This window comes from Staurois parvus, unplaced genomic scaffold, assembly GCF_062004578.1.
Source record: "Staurois parvus isolate SC_StPar_1 unplaced genomic scaffold, SC_StPar_1.0 ptg000044l, whole genome shotgun sequence".
NCBI classification, from domain to species: Eukaryota; Metazoa; Chordata; class Amphibia; order Anura; family Ranidae; genus Staurois; species Staurois parvus.
Window position 1 is genome coordinate 2,354,193 of NW_028317840.1, and position 16,069 is coordinate 2,370,261.

The window sequence follows — 16,069 nt, forward strand, 5'->3', positions numbered from 1 at the left end:
CTGCCATGGGCCCCTGTACCGCCTCCTCATGCTGCTGCCAGGTCCAGAGTCTCTCATGGGTCCCTGTACGGCCTCCCATTGCTGCTGTCTCCATCGCCACACTCTGCCATGTGCCACTTTCAGGTCTCCTCACACTGCTGGTGTGTTACATTTTTTGTCATAGGGTGCTGGCAGATTACGGGCCTCCCATTGCTGCTGCCAGGCCCGTAATCTGCCATGGGCCCCAGTACCGCCTCCTCATGCTGCTGCCAGGTCCAGAGTGTCTCATGGGTCCCTGTACGGCCTCCCATTGCTGCTGTCTCCATCGCCACACTCTGCCATGTGCCACTTTCAGGTCTCCTCACACTGCTGGTGTGTTCCATTTTTTGTCATAGGGTGCTGGCAGATTACGGGCCTCCCATTGCTGCTGCCAGGCCCGTAATCTGCCATGGGCCCCTGTACCGCCTCCTCATGCTGCTGCCAGGTCCAGAGTCTCTCATGGGTCCCTGTACGGCCTCCCATTGCTTCTGTCTCCATCGCCACACTCTGCCATGTGCCACTTTCAGGTCTCCTCACACTGCTGGTGTGTTAAATTTTTTGTCATAGGGTGCTTGCAGATTACGGGCCTCCCATTGCTGCTGCCAGGCCCGTAATCTGCCATGGGCCCCAGTACCGCCTCCTCATGCTGCTGCCAGGTCCAGAGTGTCTCATGGGTCCCTGTACGGCCTCCCATTGCTGCTGTCTCCATCGCCACACTCTGCCATGTGCCACTTTCAGGTCTCCTCACACTGCTGGTGTGTTCCATTTTTTGTCATAGGGTGCTGGCAGATTACGGGCCTCCCATTGCTGCTGCCAGGCCCGTAATCTGCCATGGGCCCCTGTACCGCCTCCTCATGCTGCTGCCAGGTCCACAGTGTCTCATGGGTCCCTGTACAGCCTCCCATTGCTGCTGTCTCCATCGCCACACTCTGCCATGTGCCACTTTCAGGTCTCCTCACACTGCCGGTGGTTTCCATTTTTTGTCATAGGGTGCTGGCAGATTACGGGCCTCCCATTGCTGCTGCCAGGCCTGTAATCTGCCATGGGCCCCCGTACCGCCTCCTCATGCTGCTGCCAGGTCCAGAGTCTCTCATGGGTCCCTGTACGGCCTCCCATTGCTGCTGTCTCCATCGCCACACTCTGCCATGTGCCACTTTCAGGTCTCCTCACACTGCTGGTGTGTTACATTTTTTGTCATAGGGTGCTTGCAGATTACGGGCCTCCCATTGCTGCTGCCAGGCCCGTAATCTGCCATGAGCCCCTGTACCGCCACCTCATGCTGCTGCCAGGTCCACAGTGTCTCATGGGTCCCTGTACGGCCTCCCATTGCTGCTGTCTCCATCGCCACACTCTGCCATGTGCCACTTTCAGGTCTCCTCACACTGCTGGTGGGTTCCATTTTTTGTCATAGGGTGCTGGCAGATTACGGGCCTCCCATTGCTGCTGCCAGGCCCGTAATCTGCCATTGGGCCCCCGTACCGACTCCTCATGCTGTGACGTTGCAACAAGGTGGAATTCAACCCTACATATGTTAGACCGCCTTTACGAACAGCGAAAGGCCATCACAGATTTCCTGATGTTACAAGCGGATAAAGGTACTCCCTGTGTAACTTAGATGTCAGCCATTGGCAGCTCATGTGTGACACCTGCCGCTTGCTCAGGCCCTTTGAGGAGGCCACGCTATTCGTGAGTCGGCAGGACTATGGGATGAACGACGTCATTCCTCTGTTGCACGTCCTGGAACAAATGCTGTTAACAATGGCTCTGGTCAGGGTGCGGTAGACGTGGCGCACAGATCTCAACGCCACATGACCCCTGTGGGGGCAGGACAGGAAGAAGAGGAGGAGGTAGAGGAGGACATTGGTGCTCAGGAATTATTGAGTGAAATGGGTGGTTTTTCCACTCAGCGGACAGGAGTGGAGGAGCAGGAGCATCTGGTAGAGGAGGAGGAGGAGGAGACAGAGGACCCAGACGCACCGTGGCAGTATGCTGTGGAGATGGAGACAGGGACTCCCTCGCATTCCTTGGCACAAATGGCCCATAGCATGCTCGTTTGCTTGCATAGCGACAGCCGAATAATAACCATCAGACAGAGGGATGACTTTTGGCTGTCCACCCTGTTGGACCCTCGCTACCGTTCAAAAATGGTGGCCTTTTTCACACCTGCTGAGAGGGAGGCCAAAATAAAGTACTATAAAAACCATCTATATAGTCAGCTGGTCTCTGCTTTTCTGCGCCAACGTCCATCCTCAGACACTGTGGGCCCTGTGCGCTCGCGTTCCGCTGCCATGGCAGCAGGGGAGGGGTGGGGTGGTAGGAGCAGTGGCAGCTCCACCAGCAGCGGCTGCCTCAGTCTGCAGTCGATGATGAGTAGCTTTCTTCACCAGCGCAGTGAGGAAACTACTAACCAGCCGCAGCAGCAGCAGCATCAGGTGGACCTGGAGCAGGACCTCAAACAACAGGCTTGGGCCTACTTGGACAGCACCCTGCCAACCGAGGTAGACAATCCCCTTGACTACTGGGCAACGAAACTTGACCTTTGGCCCCAACTAGCTGAATTTGCCCTTGAAAGGCTGTCATGCCCGGCCAGTAGCGTGGCATCGGGGGGGGCGTGTTTAGTGCGGCAGGAGGTATTGTAACTCCGCGGAGGACACGACTGTCCACCCAAAGTGTGGAGAGACTCACGTTTTTGAAAATGAATCAGGCGTGGATTAGTCTGGATTTCAAACCACCAGTTCCTGACACAACTGACTAAATCCGCCATGAATCATGCCCCAAACATGTGCCACTTTCAGGTCTCCTCACACTACTGGTGGGTTCCATTTTGTCATAGGGTGCTGGCAGATTACGGGCCTCCCATTGCTGCTGCCAGGCCCGTAATCTGCCATGGGCCCCTGTACCGCCTCCTCATGCTGCTGCCAGGTCCAGAGTCTCTCATGGGTCCCTGTACGGCCTCCCATTGCTGCTGTCTCCATCGCCACACTCTGCCATGTGCCACTTTCAGGTCTCCTCACACTGCTGGTGTGTTCCATTTTGTCATATGGTGCTGGCAGATTACGGGCCTCCCATTGCTGCTGCCAGGCCCGTAATCTGCCATGGGCCCCTGTATCGCCTCCTAATGCTGCTGCCAGGTCCAGAGTGTGTCATGGGTCCCTGTACGGCCTCCCATTGCTGATGTCTCCATCGCCACACTCTGCCATGTGCCACTTTCAGGTCTCCTCACACTGCTGGTGGGTTCCATTTTTGTCATAGGGTGCTGTATGGCCTCCCATTGCTGCTGCCTCCACCGCCACACTGTGGCTCCAAACACTGGTTTTGGCCCCGTGACTGGCCCAATGAGTGAAGTGTGCGGTGATTCTAAGATCGACGGCACTCATCTGCATGTCATACTGACTGACAGTATTATTTCTCTTCCCCAGCAGACTCCAAGGGCATTTAAATTAAAGGTACAGTGTTCTGCACTAATATAAAGGCTCTCTGAAGCCTAGAAACACCCTTTTATAAGTTAAAATCGCAGCGAATATTTTCGCATCGAATCGAATTTATTCCTCGAATTCGCCGAATCAGCCGAATCGAATTTTTGAATACTTCGCTCATCTCTAATAACCATCATTATCAACATCATCATCCACTGTTTGCAGTACAGGTAAATATTGCAGCACATATTTGCAGGGACGCACCAGGTTCAGAAGTACTTCTTTTGTTTCCCAGGAAGAAGGAAATGTTATGCAGGCCATACATGGGTCAAATTCCAAAATAATTTTCCTGAGAAAATCAGAAATTTTGTGCATTTTGTAATCCGTTGGTGTCACCATTGATTTCTAAATTCGACCAACCAAACCTTTTAATTTCACCTCATGTTGCTACAGAAAAGAATTTTCATGGCCAAGAATTTTCTTTTCTTTCCAGGTCACATATTTCTTTTTCAATTACATTTCTCACATGATTCTCCCATCATTGATTAGAAATTGATTAGTTTTTCTTTTAAATTTCCAAAATGCCCGATCACTCAAATTTGATGGTCACTGAAAAGTCAGTCGTTGCTGTGGCCCACTAATGGTGCAAAATTCGAACGAAAATTCATAGAAAAGATTCTTCAAAGAAAATGCTTTCGGAAATCGACCCATGTATGGCCAGCTTAAGACATAAATTAATAACAGTTTTGGTAAGCTGAAAGGTATCCACTGTTTCTATTCAGAGCTGCACCAGATTTTTCACACTACAGCTTTAGTAAGTAAACCCATACTGTTAAAAATAAGCAGATCATTACAGTGAAGCCAAATACAATTTTCAGTATGATAGTCTTATGCAACCCATCTTTGATTGATCCTTATTCATGATAAAGGTGAATAGTTTCCCTTCCAAATGCAATGCTATAATGAGTCATGAACAGTTTACACGGAGGGCACCAGTTTATAGTTACATGGTCCTCCAGAGCTGTTGCTAGAAATCCCCATATCACGTGTGCTCCACTGTCCCTGCTCACTCCCCCCTCCCTTCCCTCTCGCCGCATCCTATCATTCTGCACACAGCCTTGAAGCAGGCTGTGCAGGATGAGGGGAGGGGCCGCTGGGAGGTCTCTGCACGCCCCCGGTGGGCGCAGCGCAGGCACGGCTTCCCGCGCTCTGCGCCCACCAGTGACAAAGGCTGCGCTTACGAGAGCGCAGCCCGAGTCAAGGGGGCATGCCTCGTTGCCCCGGAAATGTGGCGCTGGGCCGGCCGTTGCCGGGGCAACCCGGAAGCTTTAAAAGGCTGGCGCGGGACCAGGCCGGTCTCTCTCTTCATCCTGTGCCACTGCTGGAGCCACAAGCCGCTGGGAGGCCCAGGTGGGGGAACCGGGCCTCCGCAGCCATCCCCTCTGAGCACTGTGCAGGAGACCCCCCATAGGTCAGGACTATTATCTGTGCAATACTCCAGGGTTGGGAGTACCCGCTGCCCTCTGCTAAATACCCCAGGGTGGGAGTATCCGCTGCCATCCCCTCATACTCTGGGGCCCGGATTAGCCGCTGTGCTGCGTGCTAGACTGCTTTGCTGTGGGCCCCATGATACCCTACATAATACTCTGGGGTTATCCGCTCTGCTGTGTGCTGAGGAGGTTCACCCCCCTTCCTTTTGTTCCTGTCACCTGCTGTGAGCCAAGACCTACCTGCCAGAGCCGTGAGTGTCCTCAAGCCACCTATCTCCCTGGAAGCTGCCTGCTGCTGAGCGTCCACAAGCCACCTACCTCCCTGGAAGCCGCCTGCTGCTGAGCGTCCACAAGTCGCCTACCCCCCCTGGAAGCCGACTGCTGTTGAGCATCTGCAAGACGCCTATCTTGAGTGTCCCTAGAAGCCATGAACTGTCCCTATTGTGTGCTCAGACCACCCTTGTCATGTACTGTCCCTATTGTGCGCTCAGACCACCCTTGTCATGAACTGTCCCTATTGTGCGCTCAGACCACCCTTGTCATGAACTGTCCCTATTGTGTGCTCAGACTGCCCATGTCATGAACTGCCCCTATTGTGCGCTCTGACTACCCTTGTTTGAACCGCTCCATGGCATGCCCAGAGTATAACTACCTGGACTGCCCCCCTGAGTGCTTGAGCCATCGCTACCCGTTGAGGCCCTGTGAGGCTGCTGTTGTCCATAGAAAGCTGTGTGGGAGCTGTGCTGAGGCCAGGCCCCTACAGCCAAAGTCCAGTTGAGTCCCTGTGAGGCTGCCGTTGTCCCTGGAAAGCTGGGAGGGAGCTGTGCTGAGGGCAGACCCCCTAGTCAAGGTCCCGCTGAGTCCCCGTGAGCCTGATGTCCCTAGAAAGCTGGATGGGAGCTGTGCTGAGGTCAGACCCCCTAGTCAAGGTCCCGCTGAGTCCCCGTGAACCTGATGTCCCTAGAAAGCTGTGTGGGAACTGTGCTGAGGTCAGACCCCATAGTCAAGGTCCCGCTGAGTCCCCGTGAGCCTGATGTTGTCCCTAGAAAGCTGTGTGGGGGTTGTGCTGAGGTCAGACCCGATAGCTAAAGTCCCGTTGAATCCCCGTGAGTCCGCTTACCGTGAGTGTCCCTACAAGCCGCATGTTGCGGAGTGCCAAGAGCTGCCCGATTGAGTGCCTTCCATAGTTCAATAAAGCTTTGTGTGTTTACCATCTTCTCTGTGTGTTCTGTCCTGCCTACGCTTCCGTCACACCCCATATAGCTTACCTGATGACACTCAGGGGGGCCCGGGCAGTAGGGGGAATCAGATGTGGTTAGGGAGGGTAATCGATGCAGCGGGGGTTAATTATTGGAAGCTTTCTTCTGTGTGGCTATCCCTGCAGCAGCTGAAAGACAGTGAGGAGGAGAGGTTGGCTTCCAGCTGCAGAATGGAGAGCCACACAGAGGATCAGTTCCAGTAATTACCCCCCACTGCCCCAATCACCTTCTCTGCCCACATCCGATGCCCCCAGCTGCCTAGGTCCTGTACAAGAGAACCAGTGGTACCCCCTTATCAGCTGCCATGTGGTCATCCATATAATCTTCCAATCTATGGTCTACCAAAGCTCAAATAAACATATAGAAAACTTGCCATCTAGTAATTGTTTCCAAGACTACTACAAGCTTCCCACTTATGAGCTTTCTTTAGCCAAATATGGCAGAGAATAATAAACTGCATTTTTCTATATACACAATGCACAATATCTTAGTTTCAAATATGTATGGGAATTTATGTATTTGCTATTATTACTATTACAAACATATTTAAAAGTATTCTGGTTTTCCATCAAAGAATGGGATTTTAGCTAGACTTGCAATATTTACTGCGCTTCTAGTTGTAATTTACAAATTATTATTTCTGTCTACTTTATGAAGCTGACTGCAAAATGCGCTGAACTGCAACACCACTACTCTGTGTATTGGAGAAGCCTTATGCAATAATTGCTAAATTTGTACTATGTAAGAGGACTGTTATATCTGTTGCAATTCAACATATGGACAAGATATCAATAAAGTAAGGAGTGTTAAATCCTTGAGAGTTCAGTGTAATGTATTTATTGCAAGCAATAACACAGATGTGAAATACAAGTTTGTTGTATTTATTGAATAAAAAGTATGATTTTAAATTGCTTAATGTTTTTTTCACCTATAAAATTCCATTTATAAGACTACATTTGGTTTCTATTAACAAGGGATGTGATGCCTTGATCACCCATCAATTCAACAAATATTGATATAAATTTGCTTTATGTCTAGAGGTCAACTCTCAGTAATTACAACCCCCAATGTAAAACATATATCAACTTTAAACGCAGCAAGCAATTCTCTGCAATATTTGTATTCTTATATTGTTCCCATCTGTGAACCTCTGTGGTTAAAACGTACTATAATTTCCCCTGTGCTTTATCTTGACATATTACTTCATGGAGTTTTACCATATTGGGAAAATGAAAGATCATTTTGTAATATTTTATACCTTAGATATGCAAGGGATTTACAAGGACAGTATATTTATGAGAATAATCACTTTTAGACCCTATATCACAAAATGTTAAATCACAGCTAAAGATGTTGCAGTGAAAATTAGCAGCTATGTCAAATGCACATTAAACATATAGGGGGAACCAATTAGGCAAGTTACCAACAAATGACTCACTTTTCATTTAACAAAGTATTGCAAAATTTTTTGGATGTATTTGAGTTAAGGGTTCTGTTGATTCCTGGCTCATTAAGGTCTGTTTGTGCAATTCTTACACCTTGTCTCGACAGATTCTGCCATGGATACATGGATGGAGCACAAAGGTTGTGGCAGATGAAGAATAATGTAAGAGAAAAAAGACGTATGACCAAGCGAGGATAGTGGACAACAAAACTGATTGTGTTCTATATGTCTGTAGGATTTTAAGGGCTGTTGAGTGGTTTGGCCTGTATAGATAGGGCGCTTGAAATTTGTACTTGTTAGTATCCAGCTCCAGTTTATTGTGAGGTATTTTCTTATAGGCTAGAGATCAATGCAACTTTGAACAGGCTCAAAAAAAGTATTGTCTCATATGTTTTCTAAGCATCCTCAAATTCAGCTAAGCCTTCTTGGGCCAGAAAATATTGACATGTCTCATTCCTTCACAAATCCTAGAACCAAAACTGCTGATTTACTGTACAGATACACCTTACTCAAAATCTTTCAGGTTACATTTTCTCACTGTTTCCCAAGTTCTACTCCAAAAAAGCTATTATTTTCATGCACTGCACTGATGTTGGCCAACAAGCCAGAATTTTAGGCCATATCTGTGCTGTAAACCAGTGGCTCTGAACAGTTGGCCTCAATGACATTAAGGAATGACTCGCATGGCTCAACTAACTATTCTAAATGGAGAAACAGCCCCTTTATGTTATGGCTTTGTGATGAAAGTGAGAAATGTAAATAACACATGTCCTTAGAAGCATTTACTTTGCTTCACACTGATTCAATGGAAGGCATTTTTGTTCTTTTGGCCCACCTAAATATAACCTATCAGGGTAAACATTCTTAAGAATTGTTTAGCCTATAAAAGAGATTTTGGAGAGTGTTAATAATTGAAATTGCAGCACTACCCCCATAGGAGCCGATGGTTAAGATGGATCCTCAATGCTTTGCCTCGACCTCTGTGAGAACTTCAGTCTCTCTGACACACCAGGTTGAGAGTGTAAAAGCATGCAATATCACAGAAAATCACTGAAAGTAATGCCTGGTAACCATTAATACTACCATGTCCAAGAAAACAGGCACTTAACCAGTTAGTAAAGGTAAACTTAATATATTGTCATCCGTTATGGTAGGTAACAAGACAAGCATTAAAATGGGCTAACAAAGGTAATAACACAATTCAGCTTACAGAGTGATTAGTTTTATGGACTAGGCATAAAATGACACTTGCCATTCAGATCAGGATAAACAATAGCAAGGTTACCCAAAGTGCAGCAGTGGTCAGCAATAAAGCTCGATTTACCAAATACAGAGAATATACTGCCAAAGTACATTAATGGTGACAATGCTATGCCTAGACTGACTGGATGTGCACTGTCCATAAAAATGAAAGAAAGGGGAGAAGGGATTAAAAGGGACTTGCAGGATGGTTTATCTGGACTAGCAGTCCTTTATGTTGTTCTTCTGCTTGCTATCGTTGGGGCCCTTTAAAAAGCAGTTGTGCACGTAACAACAGGTTTAGTAAGCTAAAATGGTAAAGCCAAAATAGTTATGGTAAAGATGAAGTAAAGGTGCTGTAAAGATGCGGTACAAGTGCAGTGTAGATGCTTGTTAGATGCAGTAACAATTTGGTATAACTGCAGCATAGGGTTGGTATGGGTGCAGTATACAGTTGTGTCCAAAATTATTCAACCCCCACTGAAATTGAGTGTTTTGGCCAGTTTGACATTGCTTTTGATCATTCAGTCATCTTGCTTACATTTACATTAAAGAGGCACTTTTAGGTCAGACAAATATAACATAACAGTTATAATGAAATAACCACAAATGTCTTTTCTGTGCTCACAGCATTATCAGTTTTATTCAACCCCCAAGTGACATTCAATCTTAGTACTTAGTACAGCATCCTTTTACAGTTATAACAGCTTTTAAACGTGAAGCATAGCTTGACACAAGTGTCTTGCAGCGATCTACGGGTATCTTCGCCCATTCTTCATGGGCAAAGGCCTCCAGTTCAGTCACATTCTTAGGCTTGCGCACTGCAACTGCTTTCTTTAAGTCCCACCAGAGGTTCTCAATCGGATTTAAGTCTGGTGACTGCGATGGCCACTCCAAAATGTTCCAGCCTTTCCTCTGCAACCATGCTCTAGTGGACTTGGAGGTATGCTTGGGATCATTGTCCTGTTGAAAGGTCCAACGTCTCCCAAGCCTCAGGTGTGTGACGGACTGCATCACGTTTCCATCCAATATCTCCTGGTACTGAAGAGAATTCATGGTACCTTGCACACGCTGAAGCTTCCCTGTACCTGCAGAAGCAAAACAGCCCCAAAGCATGATTGACCCTCCACCATGCTTCACAGTAGGCAAGGTGTTCTTTTCATCATAGGCCTTGTTCTTCCTCCTCCAAACATAGCGTTGATCCATGGGCCCAAACAGTTCTAATTTTGTTTCATCAGTCCACAGAACACTATCCCACAACTTTTGTGGTTTGTCCACATGGCTTTTGGCATACTGCAGTCGACTCTTCTTATTCTTTGGAGACAGCAAGGGGGTACGCCTGGGAGTTCTGGCACGGAGGCCTTCATTACGCAGTGTGCGTCTTATTGTCTGGGCTGAAACTTCTGTACCCACATCTGACAAATCTTTTCTCAGTTCCTCAGCAGTCACACGGGGACTTCTCTCCACTCTACGCTTCAGGTAGCGCACAGCAGTCGAAGTCAGCATCTTCTTTCTGCCACGACCAGGTAGCGTTTCAACAGTGCCCTTTGCCTTGAATTTGCGAATGATGCTTCCTAAGGTGTCTCTTGGTATGTTTAACATCTTTGCAATCTTCTTATAGCCATTGCCCTTCCTGTGAAGAGAAATCACCTCTTCTCTTGTCTTCCTGGACCATTCTCTTGCCTTCACCATGTTTGTAACCACACCAGTAAATGTCTAGAAGGAGCTGAGTATCACAGTCATTTTAAAGCTGCCTAATTGGTGCTTATTATGCTTGATTGCTGCTCGGTGACATCCACAGGTGTTTTCAATACCTGATGGAAAGCACCTGTATGAACCTCTGTTCTTCAGAGTGGTAGTCTTTAAGGGGTTGAATAATTGTGGCAATGAAGAAACCACATAAGAACCATTTACTACTGTATTACATAAACAATTGATGTCATTTTAGTTGCATTTGGGTAGTTACAACGTCCTTGTAGGATTTGATTCTGAATACAATTCCAAATGTACACTATAGTCCCTAAACCCCTTTACAGCATTGGGGGTTGAATAATTTTGGACACAACTGTAGGTTTGATAGAAGTGCGATATGGGGCTGGAAAAGGCCTCATGCACACTGCTGCTCCTAAACATGAGTTTAGGAGCTTTTGGCATTTTTTTTAAAGCCCCTAAACTCAATTCAGTAAAAGACTATGGAGTAGATTTATTAAAGCTGGTGCAGTCAGAGTCTGGTGCAGTTGTGGATGGTAGTAAATCATCTTCTAACATCAGCTTGTTTAATTAAGTTCTGCAATAAAACCTGGAAGCTAATTGGTTTCTATGTAGAGTTACACTAGATTTTGCACTCTTTGGGTTTAGTAAATAACTTCCATTTGTGTCCATGCACGCATAGGCTTTTATTAGAGTTTTGCAGCAGCAGCATTTAGGGGCAGTTAAACATCCCTCTCTTGAATGCAGAAGAATCGCATTCAGGAGAGGAACATTTTGGCCAAAAAACTTAAAATTTTGCATAAATGTGTGTAACCACACCTAAACTCTAGCAGCGTCAGCTCTAAACTTGAGCGTCTATTAATCTCAATGTCAAGTACTCTGGCCAATGAAATGAGCAAACATCCATGCATTAACACAGGTATTGCAGCTGAACACAGTACCATTTTCACCACATTTAGCATTTTTCAGCAGCCAGCAGAGCTTGGTGTCCAAGGGAGTTTCAGTGTACATGTAGCCTAAATGTGGTACGATTTGGATGCATCTGGTGTCCTACTGTCAGTGGCTTAGCCTTTGCTAGCAGTGTCAATAATGGGCAGATAGCCCTCTCACCAGTTCCCAGGACACAGATATGGATGCTTGCTGTAAAAGGGGTCCCTCTCTCTCTCTCTCTCTCTCTCTCTCTCTCTCTCTCTCTCAGATGCCTCTGATGATCAGCAGTGGGAAGAAGAGAGAGAAAGTACACTCTGGTCTCCATGCTGCAGAGGTACAACCTTGATCACTGTGGTCTGTGCTGAGCGCACCCAGGGGTCTCTCCCTGGGTCTCAGGCAAAGTCCCTGCGGTCTGGCCTCTCACAGTCTGTCAGCCTGAAGCAGATGTGCTCTGCTTGCTTTCCTCAGCACTAAGACAGCCCACGTTCCCAGGCAGTTTAATAAAAGATCCTTTGCCAACTCCTCCTGCTGCCCAGAGCACACTAGAAACTGTAGTTCAGAAAGTCAGTTCCTGTATTACTTGGGTGCCATTTCAGACTACACCTCCCAGGATTCCAAGTGCCCTGCATTGAAGTCTAGGGGGTTGCTTAGCTTTTGCTCTCCCCCTGCTGGCCTGAGGAAATGGTGCAGCATAACATCTCCATAGAAGGTGAAAGTAAACTGATTTTAAAGAGGAAAAGGTCTCTTTCTCAATATCTCTGTAGTCCAGCACTTGTGGACTGTTTTAAGGCCTGAAGCTACTGGCCATATTACTTTTTAAGGGCATTTCCTCTTCCTGAGTTTGACTGTCACCAGATAGTGACTGTCACTAGATAGTTAATTACAGTGTAGTTTCATTGACAGGCAACTTCTAAAGAGAAAATACATTATTTTTTAATGCTATTAAGCTACCAATCTAAAGCAACCTACTACCAAGCACAACACATTTCACGGAAGTACCGCAATCCTGATCCTCTTTATTGGTGTCACATTTGTGATCCTTTTATCTTTAGTCTTGGACAGCTGACTGTGATGATTTTACAGGGATATGTAACAAATGCATTTTTGACAGCATTCCACTTTTTGCACAACCAAATTTCACATTGCATATTGTACTCAATTAAACAATCCAAAAGTTCCCCAACACACTCCCCAGTTAGTCATCACAAAATGCTTAATTAAACCATTTGAACATTTAAGATAAAAACTGAGTTTATTGGTACGGACATTTGCAAATACATTGAAAGCAAAATATTAATTGATCTGAGTGGCTGCTATTTTCGCTTTCTTGTAAAAAACTGGCCTCATTAAATGTACCATTGTTCCAGTTTTACATGCAGCTATAAGACCTGTGGAAATGTACTTTCATCAATCCTTTGTCATTGCTAGTGTTAAAATAAACATGTTTCAATAAATGCTCTTTTTAATTTCATCAACTCAGCAATAAAAAGAAGACTGCACATAAATCCTTCTAAAGACCATGTTTGACTATATTGTAAATTGGCATTGCCTCTGAAGGTACCATAATAAGGCTAAAGTGCATAACCCATTATCTATAGCAGAACAATAGGACTATTTTTTTCATTTTTTTACTTTGATTTGATTGAGGCTGGGCTGCCCATAGGTACTTACAGCCTTCTTTTTCTGGTAAATACCAAAATGACAAATTGACAGTCTGGGCTTGCCTTTTGGGGCATGGTTGTGTATAGTTGAAAAGGAAGAAGAAAAATAATTTTCAGATCAAGTGATCGCTTTATTCCACTACTGTACAAAATCAGCTACAGTAATCTTAACACATTCCACTAAATGTCTATACACACAGAAACGTTCACAATTAGCTAGTGAAAAAGCAAGAAAATAATTTGTTGTCCAGAGAGTCAGAGCATGGAACACATACACAAAATATCGTAATAGTTCACAAGCAGTATTTACAGCTAAAGAAATATGGCTATTCCCCTCAGTATAATTTAAATGGGGACCCAGTTGTTATACATACATTGCCTGATTTATAAGAAAACATAGATCAATTAAATGCAAATGAAAATTCCTAATCAGCCCTACACTCTGGGTTAATTTATAGCTTTTGCTGCCACAGATAAACCAATTCTATCTTAAGGACAAAAAAGGAAGAGATGAAACAACAGACAGCTTGGAAACATATATTTAATCCAAAGCTCACAGGATGGAAGAGAAATAAAACAGTGCTCCTGCTAACAAAGAATAATGTTAACTGAAAGGGACTCCTACAATTATGTCTCATGATGGCTATTGGTGCAGGCTCATTTAGTCAGATGCCATGAAATGTTAGAGTTGATGAGTTTAATTCCTAAGGAGATGGAGGCAGATTGGGTAATTAAAAGGATGCATTATGGATGTGCAAACCATTACTACAAACACTGAGAGCAAAGTCATCCCATAGCCTGTAGGACTGGCCAGTTGTGAATACAATTATAAGAAAAAGATTGTTAAAATAGAACTCCATTTTTTTGTAAGAGTTTATACTGGATATAAAAATAAAGATATATTTCCATTTTACAGATTTTCATATGTCTAAGTCGGTGGAATAAAGTAGTTTCCTCTATACAATGTATGTCTTGAGGGTTAGTTCTGACTATAACCACATGTTCAAAGCATACTAGCCCCCAGGAGTTCCAGGAGTTCAAACTGATCAGTGTAAATGAGATTACCAAGCTCATTTAAAAAAAACAATAGCAAAAGGGACAATGCATAATGTTTCCCATAACAACCAATCAAAATACAGTTTGTACTGGTCTGGCTGCAGTGAATACATTGTATAGGTTTCTATGTGTTATTTGTGTTTCATGCTTTGATTTGTTCATTGAATAATCATGTATTATGTGTAACTTGTTTTGAACCCCCTGATGTCACCACACCATCAGTGGGTAGAATTCAGCTAAAAAAAAAGTAAAACAAGGCAAAGCTACCTTTACTATTTCAATCCCATTCATTTAACTTGTCGTAGAAATCTGGTATAGAGTGTTAAAAAAGATTACCTTCACAAAAATAATAAATGCACATTTTTTGCAAAAAAAAAAAAAAGTGCATGTATTATTTTTATTTTGGGAGCCTGTAAAGCATTGCACCTGCGATCACAAGATCAGGGGTGCAATGTTAGGCTCTTGCAGACTGTCAGTGCACTGTCTGCCTTTACCTCCAATATGGGCAGGCACTTACTGAGATCCATAAAGCTCAATGGACTAATAGTTCTCACTAGTGCTCTAGTAGTTTATTGAGAACTACAAGCTGTCAGCTACAATAGCTTACAGTATTTGTAATTATTAATTCATAGAGCTCTGTGAATGAATGATGCAACTATGTGGGCGGAGCTGTTTTCAAATTGCGAGAGCAGGTGCGGGGTGAAGGTCCTCTGCCCACTGTCACAATGAGAAGACAGGTTGGATGGTGAGGTGGTGAATGCTCAACATGTTACACTCTAAATACAGATGTAACATGAAGCATGTTGATAAAGGTGAACATATTATTTACCACTTTATACTAAGGCAGGCCATACATTCATCATTTTTTATTCATTCAGCCAGCTGGTTGAATTACCTATTTCCCCCGTCCACACACTAATTTTCGCTGTGCCATTGTGTCGGGGAGTCTGATGGTGGGAAGTCTTCCCTGTCATCAGAACACACTGATCAGTGCTGCCAGATATAGCTGGCAGCACATATCATTTGGGAAACACTTTACAGGCTAGTTGTATAGAAGTCGATCACTAGACTGACTTCTGTACAATCAGTGTGCCAATACATGAATCAAAATTTGGCTGGTCCCTGCTGATCGCCTTAAAGCTTGATCATAAGCACTGCTTGCCTTCAAACACCAATTTTACATCATGCTAGAGAGCTATTTATTTATTTTCTTCACTTATAAAAGAATGATCCTATTACCACCATATACAGCATGTTCTATAGCATAATGACTAAGTTGGGTAGAAGTACCATGGTGGAAAATGATAGCAGGTAGATATAAGTATCAGAAGTCATTAACTAATGATATTGGATGAGCCATTTGTCCAAGGAGCAATTTGGATACATTTCACTTTCTTTATGAGGAAATGTAAAACTAACCTTTATGCTTTGTGTTGGTTTCCCAAACAGTTGCTTGCCGAGAGTAGTAAGATCCCTTTAGCATATTCCACATGTTTTTGCAACTCCCCCCCCCAACCTTATGCTACATGACTGTAAATCTAAAAATAAACCTAAATTTAATACCGAGACAGTATATACAGAGCACTCACTGGGGAAGAGTTGTGCTGCATATTGCTTATTGCTATTGTAGTGTTTGTTCATATAGTATGATTTTTCATGTCAAGCATGTTTTATTGTTATGTGTGGTCATCTGTTATCTTGGGCAGGTATACCCTGCAACCATACATTACTGTCCTGAAGATGCTGTTACTCTTTATATTTTGAATGGTACAATTTTTTCCCCAAGTCTTACCCCAGTATGTATGTTTGTTTTGAAGCTGTGGATAAGTTTGTTGCTAGGACTTTC